The sequence below is a fragment of the Notothenia rossii genome, assembly GCF_949606895.1.
Source record: "Notothenia rossii genome assembly, chromosome: 7".
NCBI lineage: Eukaryota > Metazoa > Chordata > Actinopteri > Perciformes > Nototheniidae > Notothenia > Notothenia rossii.
The window spans coordinates 21,526,667-21,547,153 of record NC_136905.1 but is presented as its reverse complement, the minus strand read 5'-3'; the positions used below and the strand labels follow the sequence as shown (position 1 = coordinate 21,547,153).

General features: G+C 41.3%; 3 long non-coding RNA genes and 1 pseudogene across 4 annotated transcripts; 1 reads left to right on the top strand and 3 right to left on the bottom strand.

The window, feature by feature from the left end:
• Positions 1 to 356: 356 nt before the first annotated feature.
• LOC307013030 lies at positions 357 to 1,712 on the bottom strand. Its single transcript, XR_013800822.1, has 2 exons — positions 983 to 1,712; positions 357 to 859 (listed from the first exon to the last, which is right to left on the bottom strand). It is a non-coding gene; the product is annotated as an uncharacterized lncRNA (long non-coding RNA).
• An 8,288-nt stretch (positions 1,713 to 10,000) lies between these two features.
• On the bottom strand, positions 10,001 to 11,679 carry LOC307013433 (putative nuclease HARBI1; annotated as a pseudogene). Its single transcript has one exon. The product of its transcript is annotated as a putative nuclease HARBI1 (transcript).
• A 1,620-nt stretch (positions 11,680 to 13,299) lies between these two features.
• On the top strand, positions 13,300 to 16,360 carry LOC307045477. Its single transcript, XR_013809935.1, has 2 exons — positions 13,300 to 14,269; positions 16,177 to 16,360. It is a non-coding gene; the product is annotated as an uncharacterized lncRNA (long non-coding RNA).
• Positions 16,361 to 16,800: 440 nt separating this feature from the next.
• LOC307045476 lies at positions 16,801 to 18,753 on the bottom strand. The gene is made up of 2 exons (XR_013809934.1): positions 17,342 to 18,753; positions 16,801 to 17,121 (listed from the first exon to the last, which is right to left on the bottom strand). It is a non-coding gene; the product is annotated as an uncharacterized lncRNA (long non-coding RNA).
• Between the last annotated feature and the right edge of the window lie 1,734 nt (positions 18,754 to 20,487).

Here is a 20,487-nt window from a genome sequence, read left to right as displayed (position 1 = left end):
TTTATCATCATGAAATTAATATATGTTATGCTATACTTGCACTGCTTACCGTTTTTATACTTTATATATCTTAGCATATTCATACACACTATTCATACTGCTCACAGGCTGCTGTGTATATCTAGTGCAGGGGTGTCAAACTCATTTTCACCGAGGGCCACATCAGCATAATCGTTGCCCTCAAAGGGCCAGATGTAACTTATAAATGTAACTAAATGCAATGTAACTAAATGCAATGTAAAATAAATGTAACTACTCCTTAATGTTAAATAACTCTGAATGTATTACTTATTCAAGTTACAAATATTACATATATATTTGCATAGATGTAAAAAATATGTTTGCTTGTTGCTCTGTTATTATAACATAAATCCTTTTAATTTGTCAGGTTATGAAACCCATATTACTCCATCAATCAACGATCAAACTATCCAAGTGAATAAAGAAAAATAACATCAAACACAAGTTATGACATTAACTTTGTTCAAAACTTGAAATAACAAATAACTGTAAAACCAACAATTGTGAGCTGCTAAGAACATGTGTGACAGATGTAGCATTTTACAAAAACAAATGGCTGCACACAGCCTTGCAGGGGGCATACATCCAACTCATGAGAGATGGTTTGATTACAGTAAACATTTGTTTGCATAAACACATAAAACCTGCAAACACTAAATACATTGCTACACATATAAAGTAGTATATGTAATAAACTCAAAATAACAAAATAAGGGTTGTCTCAGTCCACAACTATATTGGTCAAGTTTTTAGGTTAGTTTTTGATGAGGAGATGCTGCCTGTCCTTGAACACACCATGTGGATCCCCTCTCCACCATCCTCATCCATTGATCATGTTCTGTAAATAACAAACACAAAACAAAATGCAAACACAATCATTACATTGCACATAGTTTAACTATTGTTCTTCTTGGTTGAATTGCATTTTATTATATATTATTAGGTTTTTTCAAATGCTTACCAATGTGTTTTCTGACCAGATGTCTGACACCGTTTTTCCGTGGCCAGTGTGTCAATGTCTGGTTTTAGGTCCTGTGCTGTAGCAATCCGTAGAACAGCGTGGAGGTTGTCGTCAGTGATGCGTGATCTGTGCTTGTTTTTGTTTAGATTCATTATTGAAAACATCTGTTCGCACAGATAGGTGCTCCCAAACATAGACAGAACACGGGCAGCATGAAGTCGAAGCTGTGGCATGAAAGCAGGGGGCAGTAGACGGTAAAAGTCCTGGATTGTAACATCCTGGAACTTTGCTCTCAGGCCACTATCGCTTTGAAGCTCTATTAACTCCATCTGAAGTTGTTGGGGTGCAGTGCACACGTCGGTGGTGAAAGGACTAGCAAAGATGGCAAATCCAGAGTGCTGTGCTCTGAAGTCAGAGAAGCGCCGATCAAACTCATTCATCAACAGGCTCAGTTTGGTAGCTAACTGAGCACATGAGAAAGTAGGCTGAGATGCTCCGAGAAACAGGAAAGTGGGCAAGATTGTCCTGTTTCACTTGGCACATCCATAGGTCAAGTTTACGCTGGAAAGCCGTGATCGTGTCGGACATCTGCGTGATGACTTGTTTGCGTCCCTGCAGCTTCTGATTCAGTTGGGCGAGATGTTCGGTTATGTCACACAACATAGCAAAGTCACACAGCCAGTTTGGATCTGACAGTTCAGACAAGGGTTTTCCTTTACTCTGCATGAAAAGAGCAATATCTTCCCTAAGCTCAAAAAAATCGTTTGAGGACTTTGCTCCTACTCAGCCACCTTACTTCTGTATGGTACGGCACGTTTCCGTGCTCCGAGCCCTTCTCCTGCAACAACAGCTGGAACTGACGATGATTCAGGCCACGAGCCCGAATGAAGTTCACTGTCTTCATGACCGTGGTCACTATATCATCCATCCCCAGCACCTTCCCGCACAAAGCTTCTTGATGGATAATGCAATGATACGTTATCAGAGGCGTGTGACAGTTACTTTCTTGCATTTTCTCCTTCATTAGTCCAACCAAGCCCACTTTTCTTCCACACATTGCAGGTGCACCGTCTGTAGTTAATCCCACCAAGTTTTCCCAGGGCAATGCGTTTTTACTGACGGACTTCTCCACCGCATCAAAAATGTCCCGTCCCGTTGTGGTCCCATGCATGGCAGCCACATCCAACAGCTCCTCAGTGACAGAGAGGTCCGACTTCACGCCTCTAATAAAAATAGATAGCTGCGCTGTATCCGTGTTGTCTGTGCTTTCATCAACAGCTAATGAAAAAGCTATGTAGCTGCGTGTCTCTTCGGCCAGCTGTGTTTGCCAGGTTTCCTGCTAGTTCCTTAACTCGGTCCGCGATGGTGTTTCTTGATAAACTGACATTTTTAAAAGTCTGTATCTGGTCGGGACACACCTGCTCACAGACCTTCAGCATGCACTGCTTCAAAAACGCTCCCTCTGAAAAAGACTTTGAAGCGCGGGCGATTTCTTCAGCCACAACAAAGCTAGCTTTCACTGCCGCGTTGTTTTTGGTTGTGGCTTTCGCGAACACATTCTGCTGCGATCGCAGTTTGCCTTTTAATTCTTGGGCAATTTGTTGTTTTTCTTGATGGCTAAATTTGGCATACTTACCTCCGTGTTTGGTCTCAAAATGCCGACGTAGATTGTACCCTTTGACAACCGCCACCGCCTCATAACACAAAAGACATACCGGTTTTTCTCCTTGAAGCACAAACATGTATTCGCCTTCCCATCTTTCTTGAAACACCCTTCCATCTGCATCAATTTTTCTCTTCCTGGATTTTGGGATCATTATTTGTATTTCTCAATTCCACTTGTTGGGAAAATCGCATCGATGTGGAAACACTGCAGTCTAGTGGCGGGATGCCGTCACTTCGCGGGTAACATAATCGGCATGTATTGTGGGAAATGTAGTTTTTGGTCACTGCACGCATTTGACTTATTTATTTTTAGACAATCAGACCTATTAAGCTCTCGCGGGCCACATAAAAGGACGTGGCGGGCCACATTTGGCCCGCGGGCCTTGAGTTTGACCCGTCTGATCTAGTGTATTCATACCCCTCACTGTTTATTCATCATTCACTTCATTCTATCTTTTATTCTGTAGATTGTGTACATTACTTTTCACTTTACTGCTTGTTGCACTCCTGGTTAGAAGCCAAACTGCATTTCGCTGTCTCAGTACCTGTAATCTGTGCAATAACAATAGAGTTGAATCTATTCTTTTGCAGGAACAAATGTATTTACTTAGTACATATCTGACATTAACAATTAAACACATGTGTGCATTCTTTATAAATGCAAACCGAGTCAAGCCGACTCCGGAGGTGGCGGTATGCACCTTAAAGTTGTTTGCAATCCGCCAAAAAACAGAGAGAAGAAGAAGAAGAAGAAGAAGAAGAAGAAGGCGAAGAAGAAGAAGAAGAAGAAGAAGAAGAAGAAGAAGAAGAAGAAGAAGAAGAAGAAGAAGAAGAAGCCGACTCGGAGCTGTCCGACTTCAGGCGAGCTTTTTGAGACCTCCCCCGGCTGCGATCGGCTATTCTCGTCTACTTTCGAGGCGAGCCGCAACGCGTCTGGTCTCAAACAAGCCTAGTGTGACGGTTGACGCAGATAAGCCCGCGAAAATGACGCCGGATATGACGTCATATGAAGGATGCAACGGCTATGCACCCGAGCCGATCGTATACCCGAGCCGATCGTGTACTGACGACAGTTGTCACTACCCGATCTGCAGCTCTGCCCTATCTGCAGTGCGCATGTGCGAGATGGTCCGCCATATTGGACAACTCCGGACGGCAACCCAAGTAGGACAACATTGACACAGTGGCTTTTGGCAAAGCTCAAAGGGAAAACTCGAGAGAGATGAGTTATTGTTATTACAACGTGACTTCACTATTATTTAACAACTCTTTTTATGGGGTTCTTTTATTTGGGGTTAAGTTAAGTATTTGTTTCTCCGAATCGAAGGGGAAAGATACAAAAGCATTGCACACAATTTAAACCAATCAATGTTGTATAATTAACAAGGATAATCTGGTGTTTTTTAGTCGATGAGTAGTGCAGATATCACTGTAAAATCAATCGACAGTGAGGGGAATACTTACTTCCGGGTGTACAATTCTCCGTTATCCAATGGGAATGGATGCTCACATTGCCTTTAAGGGCAGCCGACACAAACGAATGCCGTGCTTCCATGAGCGTCAAATCCCACCGCAGATGGGAATACATTGCAATCAGTTGAAAGCTATTTGCGTCCCTTTATGAAGCTGAAGGAGCCTAGGAGCGTCACAACTGCACGCCACGGGACCCTGACCAAACGTCGCTCCTGACGATTATGGAGTGAGAGTGTGTTGGCTTGGAAGTATACTTGCTTCGGTTCTGAAGGAAGTGATGCGACTACCAAGCCAGTATCCTCGCGATTGAGAAACGGCCACACTCTTCCCTGCGCGCATTGCACCCTGGGATGTGGTAGGCATCAGATGTATCCTTCAAATTGGGGAAAAGTAGGCTGCATTCGGAGGAGTCTCGTCTTTAAAAAAAAATTGGGACAGCCTTCTTTCGGCGGAAGTGACGTGTGCGGTCTACGAATGCACCCTTCGAAGGATGCAACCCCTGAATTGAGACACAAGCCTCATCCCAATACCCCTCCTCGACTCCTCTCTTCCCCTCCTCCGGGACTTGACCCGGAAATCGATCAAGACACGCCATTTTGAAGGACGTCCCAATAGCTGAAATGCACACGGAGGAGTCGAGGAGGGGTGCGGGAGGAGACGAAAGGGAGGAGACGAAAGGGAGGATACACGCGAGCGGACTACGCAGAAGTGTTTTCACTACTCGCGTATAAAAGCCCCGCCCCCACCTTCACAGCTGGTCGATTTCAACAGAGGAAAACTGACAACTGGAAGATGAGTGGAAAAGCGTCACATAAATGTATAAGTGCTCACAGCTCCGTGGGAATTATTATGTGCAATTCATTTCTAAAAGGCTTTCACATTACTATAATTATAGTTTTATTTAAATGTAGGCTACATTTTACACCAACAAGGAACACAAAAGCAGGACCGAATTGACATTCAATTCCTTGACTAACAAGAGAAAGATTCATTCATTTAAATAAATATTTAACCAGAAATGGGCCGGTTCTAAAGGGTTATTCAGTTAAGCCCGATGAGAGGGGATACAGCTGTACACATGTCATCATTAACAGACGTCGTTTAAGAGTGACGTTTGAGTGAACGAGGACATCCCAATTAATACCTGAGGACTCCTCTGTCCTCGCGTCACCTCCTCAGCCTCATCCCAATGCCCCTCCTCGACTCCTCCTTTCCCTCACTCGCGTCCCTTCCTTGCATCTTAGCTCTGCCTCCGTAAGATGCGAGCGAGAGACACGAAAGGGACGCGAGTGAGGGAAAGGAGGAGTCGAGGAGGGGTATTGGGATGAGGCTACAGCCTTAGTGTTGCAGTGACGCGTCCTAAAACCCGGAAGTAAGCTGCGCTCGGTTTCCCTCGACAAAAAAGCAATGGGATTTCTCCATAGGATTTTGGAAAATAGCTTGAAATAAGGTCAGTGGAAAACGAACCTGTTCGATAAATGCACGTTTTGTTCAGCCGGATAATATCCACATGTCTACTCTACTTTTATAATTTTCGAATCATAAATCTAATCGATAGAAGATAGATAGTGTCACTGCACCACTCTCACTGCCGTTAGAAAGTAGCAAGCAACTGAAGCAAGTTCAATTATGGAAGGTGGAGATTTGGAGTATTTAATCAAAAATAATTGTACTAAACTTCCGCTACAGCAGCAACAAAGAATAAAATCTGATGACAGGCCAATGCCCAAACTGGAGCTGTGTACAGCGAGGAAAAAAGGAGCGAATCGGATGTAAAACGTTAAAGGTCTCCTGATTTAGTTTGTGAATGAATGCTTATTAGAGTTTCGGCTGGAAAGTGCGTGCGGACGTGCGGACATGTCGGTTAGATAACAGGCGTGTGTAAGTCCTGCATCTGTATGATACAAATGTGTGTAAAATGATACCGGGTGCTGTAATCACTCATCTGGTTACGTTATTACATTGACAACCACACCCCCGACCCAAAAGAAAGGACGTATTATTGGCTTCTCCTAATTTTTTACCCACGCCACGCTACTGCGCGGAGGGGGCCTCCTCTTGCAGAGAGAGCCTCAACTGAGCCACAAATGCGGCGCACCTATGCGGTTATGCGGCGCAATTAGTGTGGTTTAGCCATAGACTGTATACAGGACTGTCTCAGAAAATTAGAATATTGTGATAAAGTTCTTTATTTTCTGTAATGCAATTAAAAAAACAAAAATGTCATACATTCTGGATTCATTACAAATCAACTGAAATATTGCAAGCCTTTTATTATTTTAATATTGCTGATTATGGCATACAGCTTAAGAAAACTCAAAAATTCTATCTCAAAAAATTAGAATAGTTCCTCAGACCAAGTAAAAAAAAAAGATTTATAACAGCAAAACACAATCAAACATTTGAAAATGTCCATTAATGCACTCAGTACTTGGTTGGGAATCCTTTTGCACGGATTACTTCATCAATGCGGCGTGGCATGGAGGCAATCAGCCTGTGGCATTGCTGAGGTGTTATGGATGCCCAGGATGCTTCAATAGCGGCCTTTAGCTCATTAGCATTGTTGGGTCTGGTGTCTTTCAGCTTCTTCTTCACAATACCCCACATATTCTCTATGGGGTTCAGGTCAGGGGAATTTGCAGGCCAATCGAGGACAGTAATGCCATGGTCAGTACACCAGTTACTGGTGGTTTTGGCACTGTGGGCAGGTGCCAGATCATGCTGGAAAATGAATTCCTCATCTCCATAGAGCTTTTCAGCAGACGGAAGCATGTAGTGCTCTAAAATCTCTTGGTACACAGCTGCATTTACTCTGGGCTTGATGAAACACAGTGGACCAACACCAGCAGCTGACATGGCTCCCCAAACCATCGCTGACTGTGGGAACTTCACACTGGATTTCAAGCAACTTGGATTTTGCTCCTCTCCAGCCTTTCTCCAGACTCTGGCGCCTTGACTTCCAAATGAAATACAAAACTTGCTTTCGTCTGAAAAGAGGACTTTGGACCACTGTGCAACTGTCCAGTGCTTCTTTTCCTTAGTAGCCCAAGTCAGACGCCTCTTCCGTTGTCTTGAGTTCAGAAGTGGCTTGACCATGGGAATACGGCTCTTGTAGCCCATTTCCCGGACACGTCTGTGAACAGTGACTTTTGATACCTGGACTCCAGCTTCAGTCCACTGTCTTTGAAGCTCCCCCAAATTCTGGAAGCGACTCTTCTTCACAATGCTGTTAAGGCTGCGGTCATCTCTCTTGGTTGTGCAGCGTTTCCTGCCACATTTCCCCCTTCCAACAGACTTTTTGTGGATGTGCTTTGAAACTGCACTCTGTGAACAGCTTGCTCTTTGAGAAATTTCTTTTTGTGTCTTACCCTCCTGATGGAGGGTGTCAATGACGGTCCTCTGGACAGCAGTCAGATCAGCAGTCTTCCCCATACTTGTGATTTAGTTTACTGAACCAAGCTGAGTGTTTTTCAAGGCTCAGGAAACCCTTGCAGGTGTTTCGAGTTAATTAGACGATTCAAGTGATTCGTTGAACACCCTACTAGTATACTTTTTCATGATATTCTAATATTTAGAGATAGGATATTTGAGTTTTCTTAAGCTGTATGCCATAATCAGCCATATTAAAATAATAAAAGGCTTGCAATATTTCAGTTGATTTGTAATGAATCCAGAATGTATGACATTTTTGTTTTTTTAAATTGCATTACAGAAAATAAAGAACTTTATCACAATATTCTAATTTTCTGAGACAGTCCTGTATATAAATGGACGTAGGGTCCGTGACGTCACCCATAGGATTCTGCAGAGTTGCAGAGAAGCCCTTAGTAGGCAGAGTCGGCCACTAACGGCTTGACAGCGACATCAGAGTCTAATCCCGCCTGCTCCAAATAAGGGCAAAGAGGCGGAGCCGAGGCGGGACCTGCTGCCTCCGAACTGGAAGTAAACAGAGCTAGCTCAGGCTAAGAAGCTAAGCTAACATGAAATACATGCATACCAAATTTTGCTAACAGTGTAGTTCCTCTATATAAACGTTACATTCATAATCAAATGAGACAATCTGCAAGAGAATTAGCTATATTTTGTTATTCTTAATGCTTGTCATTCACACGTTAAGAAAAGACGGACTCCACCGCCCGGACCTAACGGAGCCGCAGTGGGCTAGCTCCGGGACGCCGGCTGGAGCTAGCCCCCTGCGGCTCCGTTAGCTCCGGCGGCCACCACTGGGATAATTGGGTCCCCTATTAACATTTGCTCCCGTTTAGTATTATGGGCGTCATAGTCATAGACTATAAAAGTCTTACCCAAGGCTGAATCATAAACTAAAATGTATATGTATGTATAAAGGGTTTCGTCCTTAGCTGGCTAATAAGTAACAAGCTAAGCTACCAAGCACACAAACACCTGTGAACGGGACATGTATAATATTATCATTTTAGACTTCTTGGAAGTTCTGTTAGTACATTCAAGCGCACAGCACAACATTTTAATTGTCTGGTATTTTTAACAATATTCCCTAAAAGGCACAATCACCACTAACACGGCTAAAGCTAAAGGGTCAAATACAGTAACTATGTGTACAGTGCATGCATTGACTTTACATGTAATCGCGCCGCCCCCCAAACATCGCATCGCGTCCTATGTGAAAGCAGCATAACGGCTCGACAGTGACCTCAGAGTTCAACTCCCGCCTGCTCCAGCCTTCTCCAGCCTTCTCCAAATAAGGGCAAAGAGGCGGAGCCGAGGCGGGACCTCCTGCCACCGAGCTGGAAGTTGGTTATGGCTAGAAAGGATCCGTCTAGTGTAAAACTCTCGCGATAGTTTGCAAGTCACGTGGCTGAATGTTTACGTTTGGCAGGCAGCCTTTCAGTTACGATCGTTAACATCAGTGGGCAAATGATGGTGAGAAGCTAAACCATCTATTAATTATGTCAATGACAGGGAGTGTGATTGTTGAAATAGGGTGTTAGCGGTCTTGCTGTTCAAAGAAGAATGACAACACTGTAGATCACCAACACTATGGTTTATTTTTTATTCACAGGCAAGTCAACGTTGTCGCAGTAAAAGTCCCAAGATAGCTCCTGGTGCAATACAATGTTCCCTTTCAGTGTTTTACTATTATGTCTGATGTTTCTCTATTAATATTACTGCTGCATTAATGTGTATGTTGCATGTTACTGTTGTAGGTGTGTTTCCGAGCCGCTCCAACGAGAGTTACAACGAGAACGTGACGTCATATTTACACAAGACGGATCCTTTCTAGCCATAACCCTGGAAGTTCCAGAGCTAGCTGAAGCTACCAAGCTAAGCTAACATGCTCCCCATCTGCACACTGCCTTTGCATTTTACGTTTCTAAGGTAAGCGGACATGAAACTATTCAGCAAAACTATAAATAATAATTTAAGTTATTGAGTTTTTAGCATAATACTTCAGAATCTTAAAATCCCTAAACGTTTGTATGCAATTGTGCTAAATTCAACACTGGAATCAAGCAAATATTAATATGTTTGCATGACATTAGTTATACTTTGATATCACTTAAATATACGTTTAATACATTTAAGTCAAGCTAAGGTACATGTGATGGTAGCTAGTTAGTGCTCTTACCTGTGAGGCCTCCTCCAAACAGCATAATAACCAGACTGTATCATTAAAACTAAGTACCAGTTCTAGAACCTTAACTTTAGACAAACAATTCAAAAGACAAAATGTATTTAAAGACCAATCTTTATTTGAAGGTGCCTCTTAATCTGAGATATTAGTTATACAGTAATAGTATTGACAATCTAAAAAAATGGAGCAACTCAACAGTCAACTTTATATTTCTTATTGTCTAAAGCATTTATTATTTTCATTTTTCCCCTCTCATATTCAGTGTGGACGGATTGAGACAGCATGGTGTCCAGAGAACTGCTGAGACTTCATGGAGAAACCTCCGTGTGATGGACGTCCTGTCTGTTGGTTTGGAGAGGACTGAGGGTCTTTTCTCTGCGAGGAAAAATATAATAAAATAAAAATATAGAAAAAATCTTCAACAAAAAAAAAGTCCATCATCTGTCATCACCTTTCAAAAGTAATTGCGGACAATAGCATCTCGCATTGCACCACGACTCAGTCTCTCATTTATGGTGCATTCACACTACAGCGCGGAGCTCGCTTTATGCGTGCCGAGCCGTGCAGGGCCTGTTTTTGGTTGCGCTTACACTTGCCCGGGGCTACTTTTTCACCTTTTTTCTGGCCCGACTTAATCGTGGTTCTATCGAGGCCAACAAACAGGGCTGAGTCGGGCTGAGTTTGCTAAACTAGAGAGAGAATCGCTGTCAAGGGGGCTCCAACTACAACAAGATGAACATATTTTACCGTGATTTAATTGTAATACACGTTTCAAAATGATGCCGAAGTAACAACATACATAAAAACCATGAATTAATGCTTTGACAAGTCTGCAGACAGACGGCAGGCGAAAAACCTTTTAAAATGCGTGTTTTCTAAATGGAGCTTGGCTAAGCTAACGTTATATATGCTCCGACCCTCCACACTCACAACAACGGCCTATACAGACATAAATAAACCAGCGACTGTATTCGCCATGACACAGGCAGTCTGTGGTTTGTACTTGTTTAACTTTTGTCTAGTTTCTGAACAGATATGAAGAGCTGTGAGCTCTGAGTGCTAAGAGCCAACAGCTGAGTTTTTTTTCTGGGGCGCTCATTGAAGATGACGTCAGGGCTCCGCCTACACTGCGTTACTATAGATACTACCCCAGTTCCTAAACTGTAATGTGAGCGCAGCATTGAAGTGAGCCGGGCCTAATAAGGCCTAACCAAACTGAGCGAGGCCGAGCGAGGCCTGCAGTGTAAATGCGCCATTAGAGGGAAATCCATAGGTGTGCCTAAATCATCAGCAGGTGCAAGGGGCTCTGGGGGATCATCGATGTCAGAGAGGGGGACTCTGCGATGGACAGCGATATTGTGTAGCATAATACAAGCAAGTGTTATGCGGCATGCTCGTTGGGGTTCCACTCTCAGATAGCTGAGGCATGCAAAACGCCTCTTCAGTACTCCATTCAAGCGCTCAATGGCACACCTTGTTCTTCCATGGGCATTGTTGTAGCGCATCTGTGAGGGAGTGTTGGCCTGTTGGTTTGGAATTCAGTGAACAACCGGCTCCCTCTGAAGATTTGTGCATCATGGACTGACCCAGGCCATCTCACAACACAGTTGGTGATGGCAAGGTCAGCATCTCCCACAAATTGCACATTGATGCTGTGCCTCCCTTTCCTGTTAACATATTCCCACTCCCTCTGATGAGGTGCTTGAATATGCACATGGGTGCAGTCGATTACCCCAATGGTGTTGGGCATGTCTCCCAAAAGAAAAAACTTCTGCTTCACTTTGGCAATCTGGCCATCATTGGGAAAAGTCACAAAGTGATCCAGCAGACGAGCCAGTGCATCAGACACAGCTTTCACCACTGTTGTCTTGTGGACTCCCATGCTGTCAGCTATGACATGATAAAATGTTCCACATGCTGCCTTTGAATTAATGTTTTTTTGTTGTTACCCTAGTGGGAGTTTATTTTTTTTTTAGAATTCCACTATGATTTTATGTCCTTTATGTATTTAAAAATAAATTTAGACATTATAGATGTCTCTACAATGTGGTCTCTTGTCTTCCTTGTATTATTTTTCATATCAACTAGATGGAGATCGGTAGGATTAAAGCACTGGTATTCAGGATCTAGTAATCTTGAAAAGTCTGAATCTGGATCAGGGTGATCCTATCCTGAATTGCTTTGAAATACTGGGACAAAATCTGTCCGAGTTGTCTGATCCTGGATCACAAAAAATGGGACTTCAAAATCTGATCGGATCTGATTGAGATTAAAAGTTTTGAACCACTGGGCCAAGGACATTATATGACTCTGCTAAAAACACTCACCCATAGCATTTTTGTTCTCTGTTTAGAAGTCTCAAATATGCACTCTGAATCCATATCAATAGCAATGTATCACAACAATAGCTCTCTTCCTTATTATTATGTAACGTTAACTATATTATACTAGCTTGAACTCCAAAATGGATATCCTCATTTCACCACCTCCACCCACTACAATCATACGCACGCGCACCAATGTTACAGTATATTTTACTCATATTTAACTCCCTCCACCCTGGATAAAAGCACGTTAAACCCTTTTCTCTAATTCCACAATGTTGGACGAAATGACATTAAGAGAACGGAATTAACTATTAAAAGGCTGATCATAACGTGTGTTTCTAACTTGATCTGGTATCCTAGCCTAATCTGTTAACGTCTAAATGTAGAAGGGCATAATCCACTAACATGCTTTAATTCATATGTTAAAGGTCCCATGTCATGCTTTTCCGGTTATTACCCATCCCCTTGTGTGTTATGAAGGTTTTTATGCATGTAAACGGTCTGCAGAGTCAAAAACCCTCAAAGTACACCCTGTAGCGAGTAAAACTCTAACACAGAAAAGATCTCCCCAAAAGGCCTTGTTGGAGATTTCTCATTTACTTCCTGGGTATACACAAGTTATTGAGCCGTTTCCGCTCTACATCCTGAACTCCTCCCTTCGATGCAATGCACTTCCGTTTTGGCGGACTGGGTTTGTTTTGCTAGCTAGCTCCGTTGTGCCGACAAAGCACTGATATCGCAGAGACAAAGAGGATATAACAATTACAACATGAAGAAAAGTGGTTCGGGAACTACGTGTGCGGTAGTTGGTTGCAATCACTCGAGAAAGCACCTGAACGAGTGGTTAGATAGAGAGTGCTACGACCACAAACCAGCACCCAGCACCCAGCCATGTTGTTCATTAAATACAGATAAACACAACAAATACTGCATGCATTGTATTTTTTAATATTATATATGAATATTTTCATAGTGATGTAATTGTGTGGGCTGCTTTTATATTTTAATTTGTAATACCTGTTAGGATTAAACATGTGATCTTTCTTGTTGAAGCCATTTCTTTAGTTTCCTCTCAACAATTAATTAATTCAGTGTTATTTATGTACAGTATGAGCTTAATATGAATGATGAACTGTGTTAAAAGAAATTGTAGCACTCTAAGGAACATATGAAATGCAATAATGCAATAACAGTCCAATAATGAAATTAAATTACATCAAACTTTATTTTCACTCAAACAGTACAGGCACATATGATATATTGCACAGCATAAAGAGATCATGTAAATTGTGCATTATGTAAACAACAGACAACTGTTGGCTCCTGTGGGCATGACCTAAATAAGGCAGTTTATTTTGGTTTTAAAATGCTGAGATATTTACTGCAGAACTGTAACCTTCCCTCAACAAAATCGTCAACAATTTTCGGGAGCATGTGGGCAAAGTAGAATGTGCGCAGCCTTATGATATGCCTTCAGACTGTCCATTGCTTTTCCATCTATTGCCATGGATTGAACGAAGTAGGAGCAAATTTTGCTGTACGTTATGCTGGGCCACATCGTCATGTTATCCTCCCAGTTTTGCACTGAATTCGGGTGGGGGAGAGTAACGCCATCTCCAGTCAAAGAAGTAGAATCGTGTTCCCAAGCTAGCATCACTGTTAGCATCGAAATCGCTGTGTTTACACCAGTGCCCGTCTGACTGTTTACACCGGTTTACACCGACAGACGCTGTGCAAAAGACTTCCGGCGGAAATGAAGTGCATAGAGAGGCGAAGTCCCGCCCATCTACTTCCGACCCATGGGACCCCGGAAGCGGAAAATTATACATTGACGTCAATGGAGAGAGAAAAGTCATCTTTCGATCCCGTTTGAATTGTGCCACGAATGACACATATGATGTTTGTCAAATTAAAAGAACATTTTGCAAGTCAAAAAAATAAAAATGTGTCGTAAAACTGTGAAGTTACAATTTTTTTTGTGTGAAACCGCTCAGTGAACTACAGGTCTCTGGTCTCGCACAATACGCGTCACCATCACAAAGATGGCTGTCACGTTAGTAAATTTCACCTGTTTCTTTCAGAATGAGGCGAAAAAGTATAAAACGAGGTGAAAATCACTACAAGTCTGGGCATGTTGAGAGCTGTACATACACGAAAGGGAGCGGTTCTGTAAGAGCCAGCATGCGGGACCGGCTTTACAAGGTTTCAGTGAGTAATATGAGTGCAATGTTTAAGGTTAATGTCAGCTAGCTAACAAGGTACACTAACGTGTTTTGTTTTAGAAACTAGTTTTCTCCTTAAGAACTTTGTGGTGTCTGTGTATGCTGTGGATAACATTAGTGTTCACAAGAACAAGATACACTCCCGTGTTTTGTTTTAGTTGCTCTCCAGATTGAAGCGGCCAGTTCTATATCGACTATATGTGTGATCTCCTTTTTACATCTCGTTGTGTCATTTGAGTTTATTTGCTGTGTGTAGATTCAAGGATTTTGGTTATCTTGTCCAGGGATGCAAACTTGTCACCTTTCGGCGAAATTCTCCGTTTTGAATCCAAAATAGGTCGTTTTTGTGATTCCTGTAGATCTGCAATAAAAATATTTTTGGGGTATGGGAGGGGGTCTGGGACCCGGATTAATGTGCGGCCGCGAGCTTTTTTTATATATATTATAATGAAGCGCGAGCTGTGTGCTCGAGTCTTCCTGCCTGTCGGCTCTGCTCATGATGTATAATAAGCCTCTGCTGCTCGGCGATGATGGTCTAGCTTCAGCAGCTACATTACCTACGGTGCGTTCGTTAATATTAACTGTGCGTCCGGAGTCCCTGTGGCACAGACTGGACCGCTGGTGAACAGCTGTTAGAACGGGCCGTTCAGGTGTTCACAGTAGAGCTCCCTGTCGGAGCGGCAGAGCGTGATGTGCACTGAAAAGTTTTTTTTTCCCGTCGCAATATTATCGTTGAGCTAGCTAACTAGCATACATTGTCACTATCTGCTAACGTTAGCTTTAGCCTTCGTTTTCTAATCGTTTTTTTCATAGGCTATAAACAGAGGTGGTATAAGTATATATCTTGTAATTGATTAAAATTAGAAGTACTCAGTTCTTGTACTTGAGTAAAAGTAGAAGTACCAGAGTGTAGGAATACTCTGTTACAGTAAAAGTCCTGCATTCCAAATGTTCCTCAAGTAAAAGTAGAAAAGTATTATTATCAAAATATAGTGAAAGTAGCGACAGTAAAAGTAGTCATTTTGCAGATTGGTCCATTTCAGAATAATATGATACGTTTTATAATGATTGATCATGAAAGTGTTCTCAAAGCTGGTAAAGGTGCAGCTAGTCTGAATGACTTTGTATACTGCAGGGTAGCTTTTGGATTTACTCCAGGTGGAACTAAAGTCTGATTTAACACTTGATTATATTTCACATCATTCATCCACATCATTCATCCACATCTGTAAAGTAACTAAAGGTATTACATACATGTAGTGGAGTAAAAGTACACCATTTACCTCTGAACTGTAGTGGAGTAGAAGTACAAAGTAGCAAAACATTGAAATACTTTAGTAAAGTACAAGTATCTCAAAATTGTGCCCAAGTATAGTACTTGTTGAGTTTATGAACTTAGTTACTTTACACCAGTGGCTATAAAGATAGAAAGACTAAGCCTTGCACAGAGGCCTGAAAATACATTTTCAAAATGCTCAACAGTGCTGCCAAAATTATAAACTGACTGCTACACAATTAAAATAAATGCTTTTTATATATTTCTATTAGATGTGACTCTATGGCGTTTCTGTTAATATTAACACTGCTGCTTTAGTTATTCTGACTGCTAAAATCCTCTGTTATTCCTCATTTTAAAGCCGATATTCTGTGGGGTCAGGGGGCTCGGATCCTTGTCACCTTTTTCATACCTGATGAGTTTGCATCCCTGTTGTCAATTTGTTTGGTTATCTAGGCACAGCTGTGTGTGACTCCCTCTGGTACACTGGTATGTGTTTTCCTAATGTAGAGAGCATTGATTAATTAATAAACTACACACTGACTCTAGATCCTGACCAAATCCTTATTTTTTGATCAAATGTTTTTCAAAAAAATGTATTGTATATTATATAACAGCTGCAAATCACAGACCGGAGTCTCTGCTACTGTGGACCACAAAGGAGGGGATCATCATCCCCATCCCCAAAGACCCTGCATGGCATGGAAATCTCCTCCTCCTGGAACAATTCTACACCCAGCATATGCTCCCTGTGTTGGCCAGTAGAGAGGAGGACATTTAAATAAACATACTCTTAACACCCTCGGACTCTGCGTTGTGTTTCGTATGTGTGATGGGGTGTTATGCAGAGGGGAGGAAAACAGGACACAGCAGATTGGGATTGTGGTGGAGATGCTGAGCAGTTATTTAATTGTTGCGTGTAATTATTATTATACTGTGTGCTTCTTAGTTATTCCATCTTTTGCTGTAACATGGATCTGTATGTAACTCTATATTTAATTGTTATCTACCACACTTCCTTCTACATCATACACCATCATTATACATGATGGTGTATATAGGATATGTATTTATTTGTATACATATCTAAATTGTATAATTTTATTTTTCGTATTTGGGATTTCTCTTTTGTCCACTCAAATACACTTGGCCCTTTCTCTTTTCCATGTGGAAAATGGCAGCTGCATATTCTGCTTTTCTCATCTGCTCCCTGTCTGCTCATCTACGATGAGAAAATTATATAATTAATTACTAATAATCATTTAAACCTGTTATTACCAATATTTCACAAATTCTTCATGTAAACTTAAGAGCACAGCTGTATGTTGAGTATGTCAGCTTTGCTTGGTTCATCTTACTGGGGGGGGGGGGCTGCTACGTGGATGTCGGTGCAGTCCACAATAATTTTGCAGCTGAAGGCAGAATGAATTTATTATTGACTCAGAATGAAGCACAACTTCATGTCATACAATACATTGACTTTATTTGTAATTGTGTAAAAAAAATATGAGCATTGATTAGCAAGCAGGACCTGCAGGAACAGAGAATGGTGATGGATGGAGCTGGGAAGAGAGAAGAATAAAGAAAACAGATCAACTTTATTATCGGATATTAAAAATTCAATTTCAAAACAAGTTGCCGCTCCTACAGTTTTCTAGTGTGTAAAGATGATTTCACATGACCAATGCAAAATATCACACTCAATACATGTGTGTCTCTGAGGGGTGCATTGTGCCTTTGATGTATATAAATAATATACCATAACCAAATACTATTACGTACAGTGGAAATCAGGTTACCAGAGCAGGTCAGACCAGTGTGCATGTTCCTCAGGGTCTCAGCAGTTACAGGTGAGGTAAAGAAAATAAAAGAGAAAAAGGTCAGTAACAACACTTTAAAGTAACAACACTGAATAATTATCTCTTTTAATAATTTTCTCTCAGTAATCACTCAACTACTGTCTTTCCAACAAACAGATTGACTCACTCTCACTATCATCACAATGAAACACGTCCAGAAGAATGTCATGCAAAGCTGCCTGCCTTCCTTCCTTCGACTCTCCCTGAACTGCCTGATCTTTTAATGGTCAATGTTAACCATTTGTGCAGATAGCATTAAGTAGAAAAGATCGCTGATACTAATGTGGCGTTAGCCTACCTCCCGCCCCCTTAGCACCTGGTGGAGGGGGCGATAGGCTACTCTTCAAATGTTTCACAAAATACTTACCATCATGACTACTCTTACTGTTTAACATTTTGGTTTACTTCATGTTAAGGCTAATACAAATGACAAGGCTAAGTAATGTAATATAATGCTAACTAACATGCTCGCTACTAGCTAGGTAGCTAACTTGACTATGTTCCATGCAAAACATGTATATTACCTGATATGTTTGGTCCAACGACTCCTGGTCCTTTCATCAGACGGGAAGCGATAGAACGAGCAAGTGGTATGATCTCTTTTGTGATTACAACCTCGTACAAAGCACACAGGCATCTTGTAAAAGTGAATTTATTGGAGCAATCTCTTATATTTATTGGAGGGAATAAATCAGTCTTCTTCTTCCTCTTTGCTTTGCGAGTCACAACCAGTCTTGGAGCATTATCGCCTATGACATCACTTACGCGACCCAGAATGCATTTGGGATTTGTAGTCTTTCTAGTTGCGTATTATTCATAGTCTTATATTTCAGCATTTTTACGACAAACTGTGACTTTTTTTGCATGGAAATGATTGTTTAAGATTGACAAACATCATATGTGTCATTCGTGGCACAATTCAAACGGGATCAAAAGATAACTTTTCTCTCTCCATTGACTTCAATGTATAATTTTCCGCTTCCGGGGTCCCATGGAGGCTCCCGGAAGGGGAGGGACTTCGCCTCTCTATTTGTGTAGGGTTATGGCGCTACCCGTGTTTTGGCGCGTAAACTTGTCTATAGCTATGTAGGGGTACCCAGTAGCCACGCCCAGAGCTATGGCCGCACCCTCTGCCAGCCTTTCACGAAACAAAGCTTCCCAAACCTTTCAGCGATTCATGCCGGATATGTACAGCGTAGGGCACTGAAGAACGATGCTGTTCCTACTTTGTGAGTAGATTCGGGTACACAACCTGTAAGTATTAATTGTTGTTTGTGTATTTATGATGTTTAAAACAAACAAGGTCTACCACGACTGTTTAAAAGGTGTGACGACCCCTCCACACCACGTGGGGTGCCGTCTGGTTGTGTGTGTGTTTTGTGTGTGATTGCAGGTTCCAACTGCAGCTGTCTGACGAGCTGCAGCCATCTGACGAGCTGCACCTGGGGAAAGGATATAGGAGGAGCCCAGCGGTTACGTCTCTCTCACTCCTTTGGGCACTGACCCCGGGCCAGCTTCAGGGACCTGTTGCTGGTTCTGTTCGTTACATTGTTTATAAGAGAAATAAACAATTGTTATATTTCTTACCCTTCATCTTGCCTCCCTGCTTTTTTGTTGCAGCCCAGGAGCCGGGTTGTAACAAAGGGTAAACGTTTTTCGGACTGCTAAGTTGGGATCGCTGAGAAATGCTCTCCGCAGACCCATTCTCACAGCGTTATAAACCTTTTTCTTACTCAATATCAAGCCACACTTATGGTTTTTACTTCGGCTTTACTATCATACTGAATAAATATTTATTGTGAATGTATGCAAACATGTATGGTATATAGCTGTCTAACAGAAGTGAAATCCATTTCTCACTTATTCTGACAATGTACTTAACCCCAAATAAAAGAACCCAATAAAAAGAGTTGTTAAATAATAGTGAAGTCACGTTGTAATAACAATAACTCATCTCTCTCTCTCTCGAGTTTTCTTTTTGTGCTTTGCCAAAAGCCACTGTGTCAAGTGTCCTACTTGGGTTGCCGTACTGAGTTGTCCAATATGGCGGACCATCTCGCACATGCGCAATGCAGATAGGGCAGGGCGGCAGATCGGGTAGTGACAACAGTATCCAAACCTATTATACATCTATGGTCCAAACGACGGTAGTGCAACTTCCGTATCAGTCCGTGATGTTTTTTTATTTTTTTATTTTTTTATTGAAACAATTATTTCAAATACAGAATAAGGCATATAGACATCAATGTTCAACATATACATTCCAACAAATAAACTGAGGGCATTTGAGCAGAAAGAATAAAAAAACAATTAGAAAAAAAACCCAGAAGTGGTCATTCAGAAATTAAAGTGCTAAGAAACTTGTAAAGTCTTGGGCTTTTATACTTTTGCATAATTGTATACTTTTTTTGTATAGTGTTATTTCGTTGAGAAAGGCAATAAAGACTATAAAACACAATAGAAATAAAACAATTCAGAGAAGAAAAAGAGGTATGTTATCTATCAAAACCCAGTTAGATTAACATTCATTGGACTGCACACTTTGTTTGTTTGTGTGGATATGTAGCAAATGAACATTTTAAATAGCACTTAAAGGACTGAAAGGAAATGACAATGAATGAAAATGTAAAACGAAAAAAGCGATAATGAAAATGTTTCCAATAAATGAATAAAATGATTTTTGACCACTTTGAAGACCGGAGCCATTTTGAAAAAGCGACATTTGTGAATAAAATATTTTGCTAAAATAATCAAATTATTCATTCCAAATTCAGTTTTTTTGTTTTCAGATTGAAAGCTAAATTGTATATTATCATATGTTAAGATCGAAAAAGTTTGCTCATTAGAAGTTAACCAATAATGGAAAGCGTCCCAAAATGTTTGAATTACTTTGCAAGAAATTAAAAGGTGTTCTAATGTTTCAGTGTCTGAATTACAAAAGGAGCATATATTTAAATCTAAATCGAATCTCTGGTGTAAGAAATTATTACACGGGTGAATTTCATTCATGATTTTAAAATGTACTTCTTTAGATTTTGGTGGAACTGGAAAGGAGAGGTAATTGGTTCT